We start from the raw sequence: 19,326 nt of genomic DNA, 5'->3' as shown, positions 1-19,326 counted from the left end.
AAGGTTCTCTAGATTCTTATCTCCAATAAACTTTCCAGCAAAAGCCAGACACAAGTGAGCTGAGATTGAAGTGGTAGGGCATGGGCCTTGCGCACAAAGAGGCTCAGAGACAGTGTCTAGTCCCCGAGTTCAAGCCCTAGGTCAAACTAATAAAATAAACAAACAAAAAAAACAAATCCCAAACCTAGCAGTTTTCTCACTGTATACAGAAGACGTTATTAAGGAAATTGCTACCTGTGTTACATACAGGTAGAAGACAGATGACACACAATTATTCTCTTCATACCATGTTATACCAAAACCTCAAAAAATCGTCTTTTCTAAATTTATAAATTAATATCATCCATTTTTTGCCAACTCTGTCTACATTATTCACATTTTCATTTTATACATGAAGTGTTGGTATTATCTATTAACTGAGTTCTAATTCTCATGAAAGAATATTCTAGGCAAATAGATTGCAAGAAACATTTGTAACTTTATCAATTAAACCCTCTACTTAAAAGAATTTTGTAGTATCCTATAGAATATGAAATTACAAACAAAACCAAAATGTTTATTTTAAATTTAAACTCTAATTTAGCAAGATCTACATAGTCCTACATTAGATTAACTTTGCTATTTCTCCAGGCTTAAGCTTTTGTAATCCTTCATCCTATCCTTGGAATCTATCAGAATGATGATTACTTACTTTTTCAAATTTTGGATGGGAATCATGAGCCATTTTGCATCTAAGAATGTTCTGTAATGAAGAGAACATTTAAAACACAACTGAGGATTATATATGAGTTTCATTTCAACAGGAAATGACTTCTCAAAATATAATGACAATATTAGCCCAAACTTCGAACTGCGTATTCCTTTCTTGTTTGGTTTGTTTTATTAAGACAAAATTATACTACCTGGTCCAGGGAAGGTATCACTGTGTAATTCCACTATCTAATCTCCTGTCTTGGTCTGAGTGCTAGAATTCTAGCCTTGTATCACATTTCCCCTCCATAGTTTCTTGGTTTATTTAATCGAGATACAGACTAGCAATTCTGAACTTCTCCAGTAATATTATCCACTATACTGCTCAGAGTGTTCATATACTCTTTTCAAAGATGTTATAACATTTGACACAGAATATGAACATTTTCAGATGTACCTGCAGGAGTCTCTGATTCATTCCTCCATGGACCTGATCCCATTAATAATGATTACTTGACTCTGGTCCCTATCTATGTAATATTCTTAAACTTTTTTGAAGAAGGTTCACTTGAGGACTTTCTAACATTAAAAATTATCACTTGATTCCAATCTTACTCAGGACATATTTTCTATTGTTTTCTACCTTTTCCACATATTCTGAGAGTTGCTTCATATGTGTATTTGTGAGTGCATATATGTGTCTCTGTATATATGTGTATGATTGTATGTATGTATGCAAAAGCGTCAAGATCTTATTCAGCAACCTTGCTCATGGCTGGTATTCCAATACTTGAGCCATGCTTCCAATCCAGCTTTTGGCTGGTTAATTATAGTTTCTCAAAGACTGTTCTGCCCAGGCTGGATGCATACGGAACTTCCCAGACTCCTTTACATTCTTAGGTTTTATTTCTCCAGTAGTATCAACTTTTAAATTACAAACATTTTTGTGAGTGTAAAGGCTAAGCTGTAGCCTAGATTTTCAACGTAAGAATTCATATAAAGATAGATGAACATGCACATTATATATGCTGTGTGTACACTGTTAGAAATGTGATCCTTAGCTGGGTGGTGGTGAGATCTTAGGACAGGGCTCAAAGCTAGGCTGGGCAAGAAAATCCTGGAGACTCTTTTTCCAATTAACTACAAGAAAACTGAAAGTGGCACTGTGGCTCAAGTATAGAGCATTAGCCTTGAGCTGAATAGCAGAGGGACAGCTCCCAGGCCCAGTGTTCAAGTGCCAAGACCATCACTAACAAAAAATACATAAGTAAAGGAAAGAAAATAAATGTGATCTTATCCACCAGTTCATGGCTAGTATAATCCCTGCTCTCTCAGGATGATCTTTTTTTTCCAATTAAGTCCATGCTCTTATATCTGATTTGCATTGAAAACAGAATTATGCTTCCATTCTACTGTCTACAAAGTTGCGTGATTAGCAAGCATGATTTAGAAAGGGAGTGGCCTCATACTTCCTGTTCCACGTACGAGTAATGCTTTCTCTATATCACTCTCATAAATCTACATACTGGACTTGGCTTTATTGTTTCAATGTTGTCTTATTTGTAGAGTCTTCTATGAACCCTTATACTTAAACACAAAACTTCTCTTTCTCTTATTATTGCTATTGTTTCCTTACTGTTAACTCATGAACAGTTGGCAAATAATGCGCAGCACATACACTCACAAAAAAATGATCTGAGAATCTTCTTCCCATTTAAAATTCGCCTTAATCCATAGAGAACTTACAAAGTTTGAACTCAATATACTTATGGAAAATGTATTTAAAAGCAATATAAATTTCATATTTTCTCTTTACTAAGTTGTCTCTGAAACACGTGTAACCTCAGAGCAGGATGTCCTTGTGTTTTTTCGGTGAAGCAAGAAAACATTCATTATATCTCAGGCAGCACCGTAGATTGTTCCTGGAAGTAACTGCTACTGGATGTGGAAACTGGTCCCAGGAAAGGAATGGAACATAGAGGATTGACAAAGTTCAAGTTAAATTGTGCTTTCCTTTTTACTGTTCAAAAAATCCCAAGGCTTGTAGGAAACTCTGTCCCTGACTTTTTCGTGTGTGTATTTACTCATATATAACTTTTCTGTAAACTCCTAGTTGAGAGTATTACAAAAAGAAATAATGTGCCATTTGAAAGCCAGCATAGAACAAAAGGAAATAACGTTGTTTAAAACATGTTCTATTGCAGGGACTGGGAAGTTGCCTCAGTGGTAGAGCACTTGCCTTGCATGGATGAGGCCCAGGTTCGATTCGTTAGCACCACATAAGCAAAAATAAGCCAGAAGTGGTGCTGTGGCTCAAGTTGTAGAGTGCTAGCCTTGAGTTGAAGAGCCGATGGACAGCGCTCAGGCCCAGAGTTCAGGCCCACGACTGGACCCCCCCAAAACCATTCTACTGGTAAGAAACAAAGACATGGAGGCTTTAAAGTGTCTTATCGATGGTATTTTCACCCCTGAGATGATTCCCTTGTTTCAGGAGTCAGTTATCAATTCCTTTAGTTTGGTCCTGAATTTTCCAGAGAATAAGGATTCCAAAAAAGTATCCAGTGATTATGATCAGCAAAAGAAGCCTCTTCTCAGACCAGTACTCCTTTAAGGAGGGTCCCAATGAAATATCTGGGGGTTTTATTTGCTTGTTTTTTTAGTTTGTGTTGGTTATGGGGCTTGAACTCCTAGGCTGGATCCTGTCTCTGAACAGTTTTGTTTCCTGCTAACCTGCCCCCAAAGCTCTGCTGCTTGAACTAAAATTACACTTGTGGTTTTTATGCTGTGTAATTACAGATAAGAGTTTGACAGACTCTACTGCCATGGTTGGATTCGAACTAAGATAGTAAGAAAGCCAAGTGACATCAACTGTATAGACATCTCTCTTCAAAGAAGAAATATTAGATGTTTTTTGTAAAGCTAATATTTGACATTTTTTTCTCTTTTGTATTGTGAGAATACCATACAGAGGAGTTACAATTACACGGGGAAGATAATGTGTACATTTCTTATCAAGCATTGTTGCCTCTTCTTTTTTTCCCCTTCCCATCCCTTCCCATACTCTCCCTCTTCCCCCATCCCATCCTCCCCCCACCAAAGTTGTAAAGTTCATTTTTTGACATAATGACTTGTACATCTTATTGTTGCAATGGGTCCACCTGTATCCCTAAACGATTTGTTTTTAGAGAATATGTCCAGCACAGATTCCATAACATAACTCACCAAAAGTAGGTGCATTGAATCATTTTGGAATTAATTTTTTTTGCTTGGGAAGATTATTGATCTTGTCGTTCCTTTTGGGGAAACTTAAAGTCATATTTCACCTTTTTTGTTGGTTCTGAGGCTTGAATTCTGATCCTGGGCACTGACCCTCCGCTCTTCAGTTCAAGTTGACCTCACTACCACTTTAGCTACAGCACCACTTCCTGGTTTCTGGTGGTTAATTGAAGATTAGGTTCACATGGACTTTCCTGACAAGGCTGGCTTTGAACCACAATCCTCTGGTCTCAAACTCCTGAGTAGCTAGGATTACAGGTGTAAACCACCAGCACCCATTTCATATTTGCATTTAGGTGCACTGACACACTGTGTAGACAAAGAATTGAAATTTTAACCAAATGATGACATTGCAGCTTTTCAAAAAAATTGAGGTAGCAGTAAATATGTCCTCCTTTTCCAGTTTGTTACATTAATGAATCATGAGCTATGGGACCCTTACATTAGCATCCTGTGACATCTGTATAGGTGTATTTAGTATCAGGAAATGTTCATAGAGAAATATAGAAAGAATGAGATTTTTAGAAAACAAAGGAGATAAGATATGAAAGAACAGCATAGAAGGAGATACATTTACCACGCAGAGATTAAGAACTAGCCTAAGAGATTTAGAATGCTAAAGGCAATGAGGAAAAGCCTAGTTGACAAATAGTTCTTCAATAACCAAAAATGGTTCTCTAGACCAGTTTCTGGTATACCTTATTTACTATCATTTTTTCCTTCCATCCGGAGTTACTCCTTATTTTCTGTCATAACTATTAATTAGCCTCTGCCTTTTTGATGGCAAAACTGACCAAAAAGATTTCAAAATCACGCAGACTACTTTTCACTTTGTGATTAGCAGTGATGACACAAAATGCTGGAATCCTTGACTTTCCAGAATTAATCTTCAGCGGACATCCAAGCACATTCCTGGCATTAATTGCTGTGACTTAATGAACAAAACTTTTTTCAACACAGTATCCTAACATAAGTAAAGTACATGAATTAGGGGCTATTGTCAGGTGTCAGTATGTAAGGAGCAATTATATATTTCAAGTATGTGTTCTTTCTTTTCCATTTACTAATTTTTTTGCCAGTCCAAGGGCTTAAACTCAGGGGTAGGGAATTATTCCTGAGCATTTTTTTCCTCAAGGCTAGCACTCTACCACTTGTGGCCCAGTATTCTTTCTAGTGTTTTTCTTTTTTCTCTGTTACTGAGGAATTGAACCCAGGGTTTCATGAATACTAGGCAATCACCATACCATGAAGCCACATTCCCAGAGCCCTAAATGACTTTCTTAAGAAGGCATTACATTTTCATTCCATAACTAAGTATCATAAGTTTGGCCAGGTGCTAGAAAATGATGTAGAAAGCAATACAATACAATAAGTCCAGTAAGGCTGGATGGACAATGAATTTCATGATCTAGCCAGGGCACAGTGTGGCTTATCTCAGGGTGCTGTTTCAACAGGCTGAGCTAGACAGCTCCTGACCCACAGCCCACCTCCAGAATGAGACGGTCACCTTGGATTCCAGCCACATGGGGATGCTGGGCCCCCTTCACCAGCACCCATTCAAACAGTTTTTATGAAAGAGAGAGGGAAAAGTCAGAATTAAAATTAGGTTGGGTGCCGGTGGCTCACAACTCTAATCCTAACTACACTGGAGGCTGACATATGAGGATCATGGTTCATAGCCAGCCCCCACAGGAACGTCTCTGAGACTCTTATTTCCAAAGAACCACCAGAAAACTAGAAATGGTGCTGTGGGCTCAAGTAGTAGAGCACTAGCCTTTTGCTGAGGAGCTCAGCAACAGCGCCCATGCCTAGTGTTCAAGCCCCACAACTGACAAGAACTGGACTCCCTACCACAAGAAGCGGATTGAATATCACCCATTGTCCTAGGGAGCATGGTAGTGAAGTCAGGCCGAGCTTCCTGTGAAGTTGAAGTCATAAGGAGGTTACCTGACTTCTCTGTGCCTCGGTTTCCCCAGATGCAAAATTAAACACAGTGAAGGATCCCCATCCTCATGGGTATAGGGTAACGATGAAAGAGACCCATGTTTTGTTTCAAAATCCCCAGCTGTTGCATGATTAATAACTGGCCCCACCTGAGCCCTTTGTGGGTATCTTCCTGTCATTTGCTCACAGAATTGCAGAGAACCTTCTCTGAATGCCACTCCCTCCATGCCAAGCCATGCTCCAGAGATTCCCTCTGTATAAATCCCTTGTTTCCTCAAACTGTCCTGTGAGGAGAATGAGTTCTGATGGTTGTGACCCTTCCCAGAGCTTCACCTGTGGTCAAGAATTGGCTGCTGTGGACCAAAAGCTTGGGATAATCCATCTAAATCGATGACTGAGCATGGTGCTACATGGTTACCATCCCAACTACAGAGGGCCAGGCCTGGTAGAGCATACCTTTCCCAGATAGGAAGACTTCGATCCAGTCCAATCAGAGCATATATTGAGTCTCTGTTTCAGAAATGCCCAAGACAGAAAGATGGCTCCTCAGAGCCAGGGTGAGGAAACAAGCATGGGTCATGGTGCCCAAGGAGGGGTGTCTGATCACAGTTAGTTGTGATTTGGGGGAAGCCACTCACCTGTGTTGCTGGGAAAAGCTGCTGGAGGCTGCTCCAGGTGGGGCAAGAAGCAATGGCAGCGAAACACATGGACCAAGAGCAGAGAACCAGGGCCAGGGACCAGGTCAGGGCTTTAGGCCTGGTTGGCAGTGCACCATTGCCTGAGGTTTAAAATCCTGCAACTTGGGAAGGGGAGGAGGGAGCTGGGGTGCGGGCAGGCATCTCAATTTCCTACTATACTCCAAAGTTGCTTGAGTCTCTTCCTCACCACTTAGCCACCTCTACCTTCCTCAATTGCTGGTAGTGTTGTAAACTAACAGAGGGAATCCAGGGTGCTACTAGGCAGCATGGAATGTGGGCGTGGTCACCATTCTTGTATCCCATTGGTCAGAAATAACCATGAAAGAATGGGGGTGTGGCCAGAGTTCTGTGATGCAAGCAGCATGGGCTGAGTCAAGAAGACAGCGGCTCCCCCAGCCCTTATCCCAGGGACCAATGTCCAATTCAGTTGGAGACAAGAGGGTGACCTGCTTTAGGCAGATGGCTGCACAGATTGTTGTATATGTCTGTTTGTTGCCAGACCCGGACCTTGAACTAAGGATCTGGGCACAGTCTGTGCACTGCTTTTGCTCAAGGCTCGCCCTCCACACTGGAGCCTTGGGCTTCTGGCTTTGTTGGCACTGAAGTTGGAAAAAGGTCTCAGGAACTTTCCTGATTAGGCTGACTTTGACCATGATCCTCCCATCACAGCCTTGTAAGTATCAAGGAGGACTGCTGAGAGCCACTGGTACCTATCTAATCATTGGTCTTGCTGATATTCTTGGACAGAACGGTGAGTACCCTATCCCCAGGTTGAAGTGGAGGGAGCTGGAGCCCACAGTTCGAATCCTGGTCCTGCCACCTCCAAATGGCTGGAGAGCCTATGGAATTCATTCCTATCCATATGAGTACCAATGGAATGTGATGTATGTCATGATTGAATGGGCAGCTCTTGAATGATTCCAGGATAAAGTTATACACAATTATATTATAGGACACTGATCAATTTTAGTTAATTCTTTATTAAGCAGTTAAACAATCACATTCATAAAATTGAGGCATAATGAAATGCCTAAGAATTGGGCCTCACATACTGCAAAGGTACCATTTTTCTGCCAGGACTGGGATTGAAACTCAATGTCTTGGTAACTCTATTGCACTGTGTGGGAATGGGAAGCTGGCCGCCTTAAAGTCAAGAAATTCAGTTCTGTTCCTTATGCCTCAAATAGATCTACACCACTAGAAAACATCCTATTCATGTACAATTTACATACATGATTTATATTTATATACATATGTTGACTCCATATTGCATTCAGTGTAATTACTTTATTTTTTTTATTTTTTCATGTATTGACCATTTATTTTATTGACTATTATGGAATATAAAACATTGAATACATTGATTACACAGGATATAGGTCTGCATATGTATTCCACTTCATACCTGACATACAGGACTTTCATAAAAAGGAAAACATGTGTCACTATCATCTTCTTACTCCACAATTCATTTTTGGTAGTGCTGGCATCTGAACTCAAGACCTACAAGCCTACAAGGCCCAATTCATGAATGCGTGAGTGTTAGCATGCCATCCTAGGACAAATTTTGCTGACAGGCTGTTCCCAGGACCTCAGATCAAGCCCGAGGGGTGACCAAATAAGAAAAGATTGACATGCAGATGGCAGTATGCTAATAAATATATATCTTTATAGAGTGTCAGAGATGTCTATACAATATTCAGTTATATAGACTACATTCCTTCAAATCCCTGGGTATTAATTATGCCTCCATGTAATTAATGTAATTAATGTAATGTAATTAATTAATTGTTTTCATCCTTAAACTATTAATGAAATCAGTGTTCTGAAATTATTGCTTTCCTTTAAGTAATAATATTCTTTCAATGCTTCATAAATATTAAATCAAATCAATCAGCCTCCTGAAATGATGCTGTCTAATTTTATAGGAGCATCATTCATGATCAGTTCATTCAACCGTGACATTGACAATATTCCATCGTTAATCCTATGGATGGGAACCATTTTCTTTATCTCTGGCCATTCGTTGGTGTCAGGACAGGGATTCGAAATCAGGGCCTATGTTGCCACGTGGGCCTATGGCTTCCCTGATATTCTGGCAGCCTTCAGCAATGCAAGGTGAAGTACCCTTTGCAACAGTGTCATTCAGACCCATGAGGGTCACCATGCAAAGGAAGTAACCATAAAATGGCCATATTTTTTCTGTGCATTGCTTTCCATGCAAGACCTGGGGGTCTAGGATCCCAGGAGGAGCTGTAGGTCTAGTGGCTGAAACCCAGACTAGGGTGATCAAAGCTGAGGCAGAGTTGCCACAACCTGAATTCAAGCGCCATATTGAGAAAAGTAAAATAAATTACTCTCCCTGGCTTGCAATTCACACTGTTTATTCTTCCAGGCTTTGGATTTGAACTCAGGATCTGGGTAAATCTGCAGCAAAGTGGATGAAGGGGAAAATCACCGTGTTTGAACATAAGAAAGTTGGTCCTGTTCACAGCCGGGCGCCGGTGGCTCACGCCTGTAATCCTAGCTACTCAGGAGGCTGAGATCTGAGAATTGCGGTTCAAAGCCAGCCAGGGCAGGAAAGACCGTGAGACTCCTATCTCCAATAAACCACTAGAAAACCAGAAGTGGCGATGTAGCTCAAGTGGTAGAGCGCTTGCCTTGAGCTGAAGAGCTGAGGGACAGCGCCCAAGCCCAGAGTTCAAGGCCCATGACCAACAAAAAAAAAAAAGAAAGAAAGAAAGTTAGGCCTGTTCACTAGTCTTGAATTCAAGCCCCAGCCCTGGAAACATACTATTTATATACATTGTAAAGATAGGATTTATACTTACCTATAGATGTTCAGTCCATACATGTTTGGTGTGGTTGTTCTGGTATTTTTTGTTTCATTCATTTATTTACCATTGATTGTACTAAGATGAAACCCCTTTAATTTATTACACTGATGACATCCTATCACAGAGCATCTAGATTTGTAGAAATGTTCTCCATCATGCCAGGATTCTCAAAATCACCCAGGATATTCAGAGAAAAGGAAAACAAGTTTCACACTTGGCTTCTTACTCCACCATCCGTTTGTTGGTAGTGCTGGGATCTTAACTCAGGTCCTAGTACGACCAATTCGCCTATAAGCCAAGGTGAACACACTAACCTGTGAGCAACTAATGAGCTAAGCTATTCCTAGGATCTGACATTGATTGCCAAGGTGGTCCACTATAGTCTTGAATTCATAATTTAAACGTACGATCTATATTGATACACATGTGTGTAGAGAATCTTGTGTTCGGTGAATTTCTTCTCCTTATTTTGTCTCTATTTCATGGAGGTATTGTGTATTTTACTAAATATGGTGACAGGTATAACTTTGCTGACATGGATGACAACCTATTCCTATGGTTATAGGGTTGCCTTTGAATTCCTCTTCTTGGTTGAGACTCAGGACTTTCACAGGAGAGGAAAACGTGTGAAACAACTGGCTTCTGACATCAGGATGATGTCAATTCTAAATTCTGACATCAGGATGATGTCATTTCTATTCCATTGGTCCTGAGGTCTGTTCTTGTGCCATTACCAAGTTGTTTTGATTACTATGGTGTTGTAGGAGAGTTTGAAATTTGGTATTGATATTCCTCCAGCACTTTTCTTTCTGTTAATCATCTTTTATGCTATCCAGGGTCTTTTATTGTTCCATATGAATTTTTGGATTGTCTCTTCTATTCCTTGAAGAATGAATTTGGGATATTGATAGGTAATACATTCAATTTGTAGATAGCCTTGGGAAATATTGCCATTTTCATGATGTTGATCCTTCCAATCCAGGAGCCTGGGAGTTTTTGCCACTTTTTGTGTTCTGTTTTGATTTCCTTTTTCAGGTTTTTAAAGTTTTCATCATAGAGGTCCTTCACTTCTTTGGTTAAGTTAATTCCTAAGTGTTTCATTTTTGTGGAGCTATTATGAATAAAGTTGCTTTCCTGATTCCAGCCAAACTTTTTTCATTCTTGACATACAGAAAAGCCATTGATTTTTGAGGGTTAAATTTATACCTGTTACTTTGCCCAAGTTTTGAATGAGCTTGAATAATTTGGGAGTGGAGTCAGTGGCATTCTTTAAATACAAAATCATTCAATCTGCAAAGAGGGAGAATTTTACATCATCTTTCCATTTTATGTTTGAATCTTGTTTTTGCTGTATCTAGGCATTCTCATACTAGATTAAAGAGGAGTGGCGAGAATGGACATCCTTGTCTTGTTCCTGATTTACGAGGAAATGGCTTTAGTTTTTCACCATTAAGTATAATGCTGGCTGTAGGTTTGTCCTATACAGCCTTTATTGTATTGAAGAATGTTCCCTGGATTACTAGTTTTTCCAGAGTCTTCATTATCAATGGGTGTTGAATCTTGCCAAATGCCTTTTCTGCATCTATTGAGATAACCATGTGGTTCTTATCCTTGGTCTCATTTATTTGATGAATTTTATTAATTGATTTGCGTATATTGACCCAGGTTTGCATCCCTGAAATGAGTCCTGTCTGATCGTGGTGTTTGATTTTTTGCATGAATTGTTGAAGTTGAGTGGCCAAAATTTTGTCAGAAATTTTGCATCAATGTTCATCAAAGAAATGGGCCTATAATTCTCTTTTTTTCATGAGTCCCTGACTGGTTTTTGGATAAGGGTTATGATGTCTTCATAGAATGAGTTCGGTAGTGCACTTTCTCTTTCAATTTCATTGAAGGGCTATTGGTGTGAGCTCTGCTTTAAAGGCATTGTGGAATTCTGCTGCAAATCTTTCTGGTCCTGGGCTTTTTTAAATGTGACTTCTCTTATTGCTGTTTCTATCTCAATGTTTGATATGGGCATGTTAAAATGTTTTAACTCATCTTGTTTTAGTTTCGGCATGTCAATATTTGCCATGAAAAGGTCCATTTCTGCCAAGTTCTCAAACTTATTAGCATAGTTTTCATAAGTATTCCCTTTTAATGTTCTGAATCTTGGTTGTTTCTCTGGTGATATTTCCATTCTGATCTCTGAGTTTATTTGGGTGAGTTTTCTTCTTTTCCTGATAAGATTTGCTAAGGGTCTGTCAATTTTGTTAATTTTGTCGAAGAAACACCTCTTTGTTTTGTTGATTCTTTCTATGGATTTCTTCGATCCTAATTAGTTTAATTCTGATTTAATTTTAATTATTTCTTTTCATCTACTGGATTGGTGTTTATCTTGCTGGTCTTTTTCAAGGAGGTTCAGATGTCTCATTAAATTGTTGGTTTTAGATCTCTCCAATTAGTTGATGAAAGAACTCAAAGCTATAAAGTCGCCTCTGAGTACTGCCTTCGCTCTGTCCCAGAAGAGCTGGTAATTTGTGTGCTCATTTTTGTTGAATATCATGAACATTTGAATTTCCTTTCTAATCTCTTCCCTGACCCACTGGTGATTCAACAGTGTGTTGTTCAGCCTCCATGTGTTACAGGACTTTCTTTGGTGGTTTTTGGTGTTTAGTTCTAATTTTATTCCCTGTGGTGTGAGCGAATGCAAGGTATAACTTCAATGTTTCTGAATTTGGACAAGATTCCTTTGTGACCTAAAATGTGGTCTATTTCGGAAAATGTTCTATGTTCTGCAGAGAAAAACGTGTATTCTGATGCTGCTGGGTGAAATATTCAATAGATGTCTGTTAAATCTACTTGATATATGCAGCTGTTTAGATCAGCGGTTTTAGACTTGAGCTGAAGAGCTGAGGGACAATGCCCAGTCCCAGATTTCAGGCCCCAAATCTGACCCAAAAAATGCCTCTGCCACATCTGCCTTGCTTGCTTTGACTCACCTCATGTTGGCATACTAGGAGGCCAGCATAAGATGAAGCTCCAGAAACCTTTTTGGATAGAAAAAGTAACCACTGCATGGAAAGTGAGGGGTGTTTTAGAAGAGATTTGGAGCTGAACACAGGCAGGAGGGCTCATGGCTTCAGCCTCATCTGTCTTCTGAATCATTGCTTAGTTACCAGCTGATATTTTTTGCTCCAAAATCAATGTGGCAAAGTCTGCAATTCTTATTGACTCATCCACATACACAGACCTGGTGAGGCATCCAGAATGACTTAAAATGTAGATTTCCTAAATCAGAGAAATCTGTACCAGAGTAAATGGGCAGAAAGAACTTCATTTAATCAGGTTCAATTCATTTTTACTTGCTAATAATTTAAATGAGAGAACAATATCAAACTAACCAAGCTTTCACAAAATCAAAATATCCAATCAACTACATTTTACAGGAAGTAAATATTCACAGCAAAAATCAGAATTTCTGAATAGGTGGTGCTCTCAGAAAATAAGAAATTAGGGTTCAGGACACATGTCAGATACATTTCACAACAGCATCAAAATTAAATTCATTACCACAGGTGGCAAAAGTTGCTTAATCTCAGCATGTAAGGACATTATCATTGTTTTCTGGTCCTTAGTAAAAAAGATGGAAGAGTTTGATTTCCCTTCTCAATTTCAATCTTCAAATTCACATTTTCTTCTAAGGAAGTCATTTATCTCACACACCTGACAATACAGAATATGTCTTCAAACCAGGGTCTCCAGGGCATCTGGGAGCAAAATAGGAAGAGAGAAACAGGCTACAAGAAGCTTGATTGTTCAGGAATAAATCATGTTTGTACTTCTGCTTGAAAGACCCCAGACTCCTGGGACACTTTTGTCTATGGGAGGGTGCCCCAGAGACCAAGACTCCAAACCAGTAGATGCAACAAGCAAGAGGAGTTTATTTGACGTTTGCGCAAACGGACTCTCTGTCCCGAGCAGACAGGGAGCCCCAAGCAGTGGTTACAGGCTTTTTTTAAAGGCAGAAACCCCAAGATTTACACATAACACAAGGCGTCTGGTAATTATGGGTCACTATACACTCTACCAGTCATTTTTTTACTACATGGGGAAGTTTATAACACTCTTTGTAATAAAACAATTGGCGCGGATGCTCAAAGGAGATAGTCACTCTGGGAGATAAGGGTCAGGGAGTTTACAGAATTACAGGGTTGAGATTGATTAACATTTGGCCTAGTTTGCTGGACTTGCCAGGTGGTCCTTATCTTGGGTCCCTATCTTGGGTCCCTATCTTGGGTCCCATTTGGCCACTTAGGGAATTTTCAAACAGGAACCAGGAAAACATACCTGTGTGTTCTTTATCTATGACCACAAGCCTTGTCCCAGGGGCCGGCATCTGGGCTCCGGCATCTGGGCTCCGAGACTTTTTACTCAATTCCTTATTTCCCATGCAGAAGGGAGGGGGTTAGTGATAGGGCGAGCAAGTTTACAAAAGCAAAATCAGCAGTTAGCTATTGTGAAATGTAATTCTAATTTTTAATCTTTCATTCCCTCCTTTTTCTTTGGGCTAATTTTAATCTTAAAATTCAGGGTGTCTCTATATTATCTTGTGGGATGTCAGTCGTTCTCAATGCTTGGTATTTGGATCTCAGAACTAATAGACAGACTGCGCTGATCTTTTTCTTATACAAAAGACACCAGTCTGTTGAGTATTCAATGTCTGATTGTAACAAAATTAACTGTACCAGGGCCCCTTACATTTTTTTCCCACCAGTCCTGACTCTGTGTATCACAGTTAATTTTATACCAGCTGTACTTGTAAGCTCCAATTTTAAGACATACTCATACCATCTGCTACATACTTAAGCTTTCTGAGGTTTGTCTTGAAGACAATCCTTACTTTTCAAATTTCCCCAATTTCCTTTCCAAGGCTTTCTTTACTACCTTCTTTCTTTACAATTTCTTGAGCATCTTTGTGGCTGCAGTTTAAAACTGCCCAATTTTCCTTTGGCTTGTGGAACCTTTATCTTAGAACAGCTTTAAGGCACCACTGTGATGCAGAAGCTTGCTATAGTTTAAGGCTAAGAGTATTACCTCCATTGATAACACACTCAGGTTATCACCATACCAGAGGCAAACTAGGCTGCGACCATAGAGTGGATTTCCAGTCACTATGCACTGAAGTGCCTAAGGCAAGCAAGCCAGTGATATACTTGTCCCCAATATCCACTGTGGGAAGAGAGGGTTTCTGGATATTACCCAAAAGAATGTCCCACAAGATCTTAGATTTAGCAGCAGTCAACCAGGAAGCAGACTCAGGTGATGGAATCAGGCAGGAGTTTTTCCAGGTGGCTGTCAGGCCGTCGTTGAACTTTACCCATTAGGGTATGCAGCAGCAGCAGCAGCAGCAGCAGCAGCAGGGTCTCTCAGTGGCTCCAAGGGACTGTCACACCTCATGCTGGGCTGTAAATTCCTACACAGACTGGTTAAAGATACATTGCATAGGCTTGGCAGGCTTTGATCCTGCTGGTTTTTAAGATCTTTAAACAATAACCCATCACAACTTTTTTTACTAACCAGATATTTTTGTAATTAGACACAAAAGGCTCAGAAGGCTTAGTCTTGTAACCATCTCTGACAAAAGCAGTCTCCACACCTTGCACACCGACAACTGTTAACACTATTTTTTATGCCTTTTTTTAAAAATTATTTTATCTATTTTGCTTTATTTTTCCAAAACTGACTCTGCACCCTTGATCTTAAAATGGGGGTAGAAGGGTGAAGGTCCATCTTCTAACTTCTTCAAGCTGACTTCAGGGGCGTTGATCTTACCTAGCCAGGAACCTATAACCTTAGCCTATTTTACAAAGAGGCCATCAGGGTTAGATGTCATTAAGAACAATATTTAACTTTTGACAACTGCACAGACCTTTTCTCCAGCTACAGCAGTGTAGCTTGTTTAGCACTCTGGTTTGCAAAAGCATTTTTCTAGATGGCTTTGGAATGTGATCTCTAATGATCCCAAACAATGCCTAATTTACCTTTGCAGGCCTTTAGACAGATATCAATAGAAACACACTCTCTCAGGATTACAAACTTTCCTCAGCAGATGAATTTCATGTAGCTGGTGTCAGCTCAATATTACTGCCAATTAGAGCTTTTGGTACATAAAGGGGTTGAGATTTAAACTATCCCCCACATTTTATAACATTAGCTTTTTACTATCACAGAGGACTGGCAAGTTCTTGTCCCTTACAAGGTAGTCATGAACATTAGGCATGCTTCCAAACTATCTTCCTATGACCTCCTGGCTCTGACCTGTTTTGAAGGGCCACGCAGAAATGACTCTAGGATCTGACATTTCTGTCATACAAGCAGTGGTTTACTGCCTCTGGATGCTCCTCCAATGCTTTTGTCCCAGGAGTGTCTTCTTTACTTTGGGATAAATGCTTCATTGGTATTTCCCTTTAGCTGGTCACTGGACTTGAACTTGGGGCCTGAGCACTATCCCTCAGCTCTACAGCTTAAGGCTAGCACTCTGACACTTTGAGTCCCAGACTCGGGGCTTGAATACTGTCCCCTAACTCTTCAGTCCAAGGCTAGTACTCTGCCACTGTGAGTCTCAAGCTTGGGGCTTGAGTACTGTCCCCTGACTCTTTAGTCCGGGGCTAGTACTCTGCTGGCTGAATAGAGGTGACAGTCTCACAGGAACCTTTTTGTGCCCGAGTTGGCTTTGAACCAGTTTGCAGATCAATGAGTCTTTAAAAAGGCCATTTTACTCCAATTAAAAGCAACAAGGTGGTCAACATATAAGTAGCTTTTAAGCATGCTCTTACCTGAAACTTATTAAGAGTCAAAGTTACATCTGACAACTTGTAAGAATCCTCTGTGCTTTGCTCTGGGCTTGCTGGAAACTTAAAAAAAAAAAACAACCTATAAGACCAAACTGGAATAGCAATTATTTTGGTAATCCTAATTTTTTCCTCCATGCACATTGAAGCCAATGTTAAAAACAACTTTACTTTTAAACTTTATATCCAAAAATCCATTCCCTATTTTTTAGTCTCCTATTAATCTTCTTTTTAATATTGTATACTTTAGTTTTTATTTGCATTTTGAAAAGATCCCTTGAAATCTTGAGGTCAAGTGCCACTCATTGCCTCTTGGCTTCTTGTTTTAAAACAGACACACAAATAACAATCATCATAACTGACCCAAAAAGCTAGACTTAGCATCTTTATGACTTTTAAAAATATCTTAATTGTAAAACATTAAAAACAAGTCACATTATACAAATAATTTTTAACCCTCTTTTTAAGGCCTTTTTAATTTTAATGTTAACACATCCAAGGGGAGGTTTTAGCAATACTAATCAGATCATCACATCACTCATTTTAACCATCATGTTTTCAGTGTCTATCTGCTGGGAAAAGAGAGAACAAAGATGGGCCACTCAGCCCCTTTTATGGAATGGGCACACACCCAATCCGACTCTTTAGGGTTAGATGAACTGCCAGCTTGCCCTCTTTCACCATGCATGGACTCCTCCCAGGACCTGTCCCACCATGCATGACCAGCTGAACTGCACTTGTGCTTGTTCACCTCTCACCCCTAAAGATAGGTCTTCTGTTGGCTTCTAGTTTTTCCCCCTGTCTCTTCTCTTGGTTCTTGAATGAAATCATCAGTTTTAGACAGACAGAACAGGTACCATCTTTGACAGTGTTAAACTAACCTTTACATTTAAATTTTTAATATTTATCCCAAATTTTAGCCAAGGGAACTAGATCCCAAACAGCCAATGCATTTATGTTAAGCCATATAACTTGATTACAGTATAAACAGTCTTATGCATTTTAAAACATTAGTTTTTTAAATACCAGATTTTCTAATTTGCAAGTTAAAGAATCTTTAAAAAGCCATTTAAAACAATGCAAAGATTTTTTTAAAAAATTTTTGGTAATGTCCAAACCTCATAACCTTCTGAATTTTTAAATTAAAATTCACCCAATTGTTACAGCATGCTGACAATTTTATCTTTGAACACGTTCACAGACACACACAAAACATTCACACAGATTTTAAAGTGCGCAAAAATCAAAATCAGTTGTATGTACACCTTCTAAAGTTTTTAAACAAAAATTTATGATAGTATTTTTTTAACTGGGTACCTTTGTTGGGCTTTATTTTCCCAGAGCTTGCTTATCTAGCAAGGCAATTCACTAATTAGTCTTTTGAATCCCTTCTGTTGGAGGAGGGCTGGAGAGGGGGTCACCTAAAACCAAACTGGCCAGAATTTTTTAATCCAATTTTAGACAAGAGCACTTCACAATTTGTTACATTGTCAGGACTAGCTGAAAAAGTCCAAACCAGGCACACAGCCTTTTACACCCTCACTGCTGGCAGCCTGCACAAGGAGAAAACGCAGCCTGAGGCTTGAAGGGAACCAAACTAGCCCAGTAACCTTCCATGACTCACAGGGAGGGTGGGCATAGCAGGTCTGTGACCGAGCCCAGCTGGAACTTTTATTCCCCCACAGATGTTTAAATAAATAAATAACAAAAACACAGATAAACACAAAAACCAAGGATCCACATTTAAAACTGGTACCAATTTTAAAACAGAACTAGACAAGAACCAAAGGCTGAGTTGGGGACTAATGGGCCCCAGGTTATCCCTACCGGAATTCTGTGCTGCTCCCACTCAGCAAGCTGAATCCAGAGTCTGCTGAGTGAGCCTGCCACACTCACCCAGAACTTCCCTACCCCAGAAAACATAAAACAAACACACACACTAAAGTTAACAAGACAAACGACAGGCCACAAAGACAAAATCAGGTCTCAGTGAATGGGGCGACATCTCACCACCATTCACTTACTAGGGGACTCAACCCCCCTACTCACCTCTGGAGGATTTTTCTCTTAGATTCCTGCAGACGTTGACCCAGGGGCCTTCCAAGGCAGAGGAGAATTCCCAGTCATCTTGGGGCAAGGGAAAAGAAAAATCCCTAGCGCCTGTCCCCCACGCTCAGACCCCCTGAGCCAAGGCCCAAGGCTGAGATCTAACTGGGGCAACTCGCAGGTGGTCAGTGGCAATTTCATAATTGACAAACAAGCAAGTTCCTAAAACCTGACAATCTGGGCTCGAGCTGTAACTTTTTTCCAGTCATCTAAAGTCAGATTTAAGGGGGTTGTTAGTTGCTGCCCCTTCCCTTTAAGGACAGCAAGACAGACAACAGAGACAATTAACACTAAACAGAAACAGAGGAAACCAGACAGGCGCTGCGCAGCAGTCGAAGGACTGCAAACAGAAAAAGCAACTTCAGATGGGAGTGGCCGACCATGGCTAAACTCCCCGGGAAGGAGAGAGATTCCACGTTCCCTCCTTCCTCCAGGTCACCCAGGAGTAGGACTCCCAGGCAGGGCCAGGAAGAGAGAGTTTCCACATTCCCTCTTCCCCCCAAGTCTCAGGGCACGTCTGCCTGAGTCGGGCCTGGGGTCTCAGGGCACGTCTGCGTCTGCCTCCCCCACTGGCCCAAATACAGGCAAAATACAGGACCTGTACAGGCACTTTTCTTTGGATCACAGAGTACAGAATGCAGAACAGAGATAACAAACACAGAAGACGCGAAACGCAAGAGCTCTATCTTACCTCCTACCGGTCCTGGAATTCGGGGTCTGGGGGCACAAGCTTCCCGGCCAACGCACCAAATGAAAGACCCCAGACTCCTGGGACACTTTCGTCTATGGGAGGGCGCCCCAGAGACCAAGACTCTAAACCAGTAGATGCAACAAGCATCTACAAGTCCGTTTGCGCAAACGGACTCTCTGTCCCGAGCAGACAGGGAGCCCCAAGCAGTGGTTACAGGCTTTTTTTAAAGGCAGAAACCCCAAGATTTACAC

The 19,326-nt window shown here is 40.4% G+C and overlaps 1 long non-coding RNA gene across 1 annotated transcript in view; it reads right to left on the bottom strand.

The window, feature by feature from the left end:
* LOC138818535 (uncharacterized) overlaps nt 1–6,818 on the bottom strand; it is a 58,157-nt gene extending 51,339 nt beyond the window's left edge. The window contains exons 1-2 of the long non-coding RNA XR_011369182.1: nt 6,549–6,818; nt 692–742 (exon numbers count right to left, since the gene is read on the bottom strand). This is a non-coding gene — a long non-coding RNA (uncharacterized lncRNA). The remainder of the gene's footprint in view (nt 1–691; nt 743–6,548) is intronic.
* Between the last annotated feature and the right edge of the window lie 12,508 nt (nt 6,819–19,326).

This window comes from Dipodomys merriami, unplaced genomic scaffold, assembly GCF_024711535.1.
Source record: "Dipodomys merriami isolate MVZ:Mamm:240054 unplaced genomic scaffold, mDipMer1.0.p SCAF_773, whole genome shotgun sequence".
In the NCBI taxonomy this organism is placed as follows: Eukaryota; Metazoa; Chordata; class Mammalia; order Rodentia; family Heteromyidae; genus Dipodomys; species Dipodomys merriami.
The sequence above is the reverse complement of the archived record's forward strand: the minus strand, read 5'-3'. Positions and strand labels throughout refer to the sequence as shown.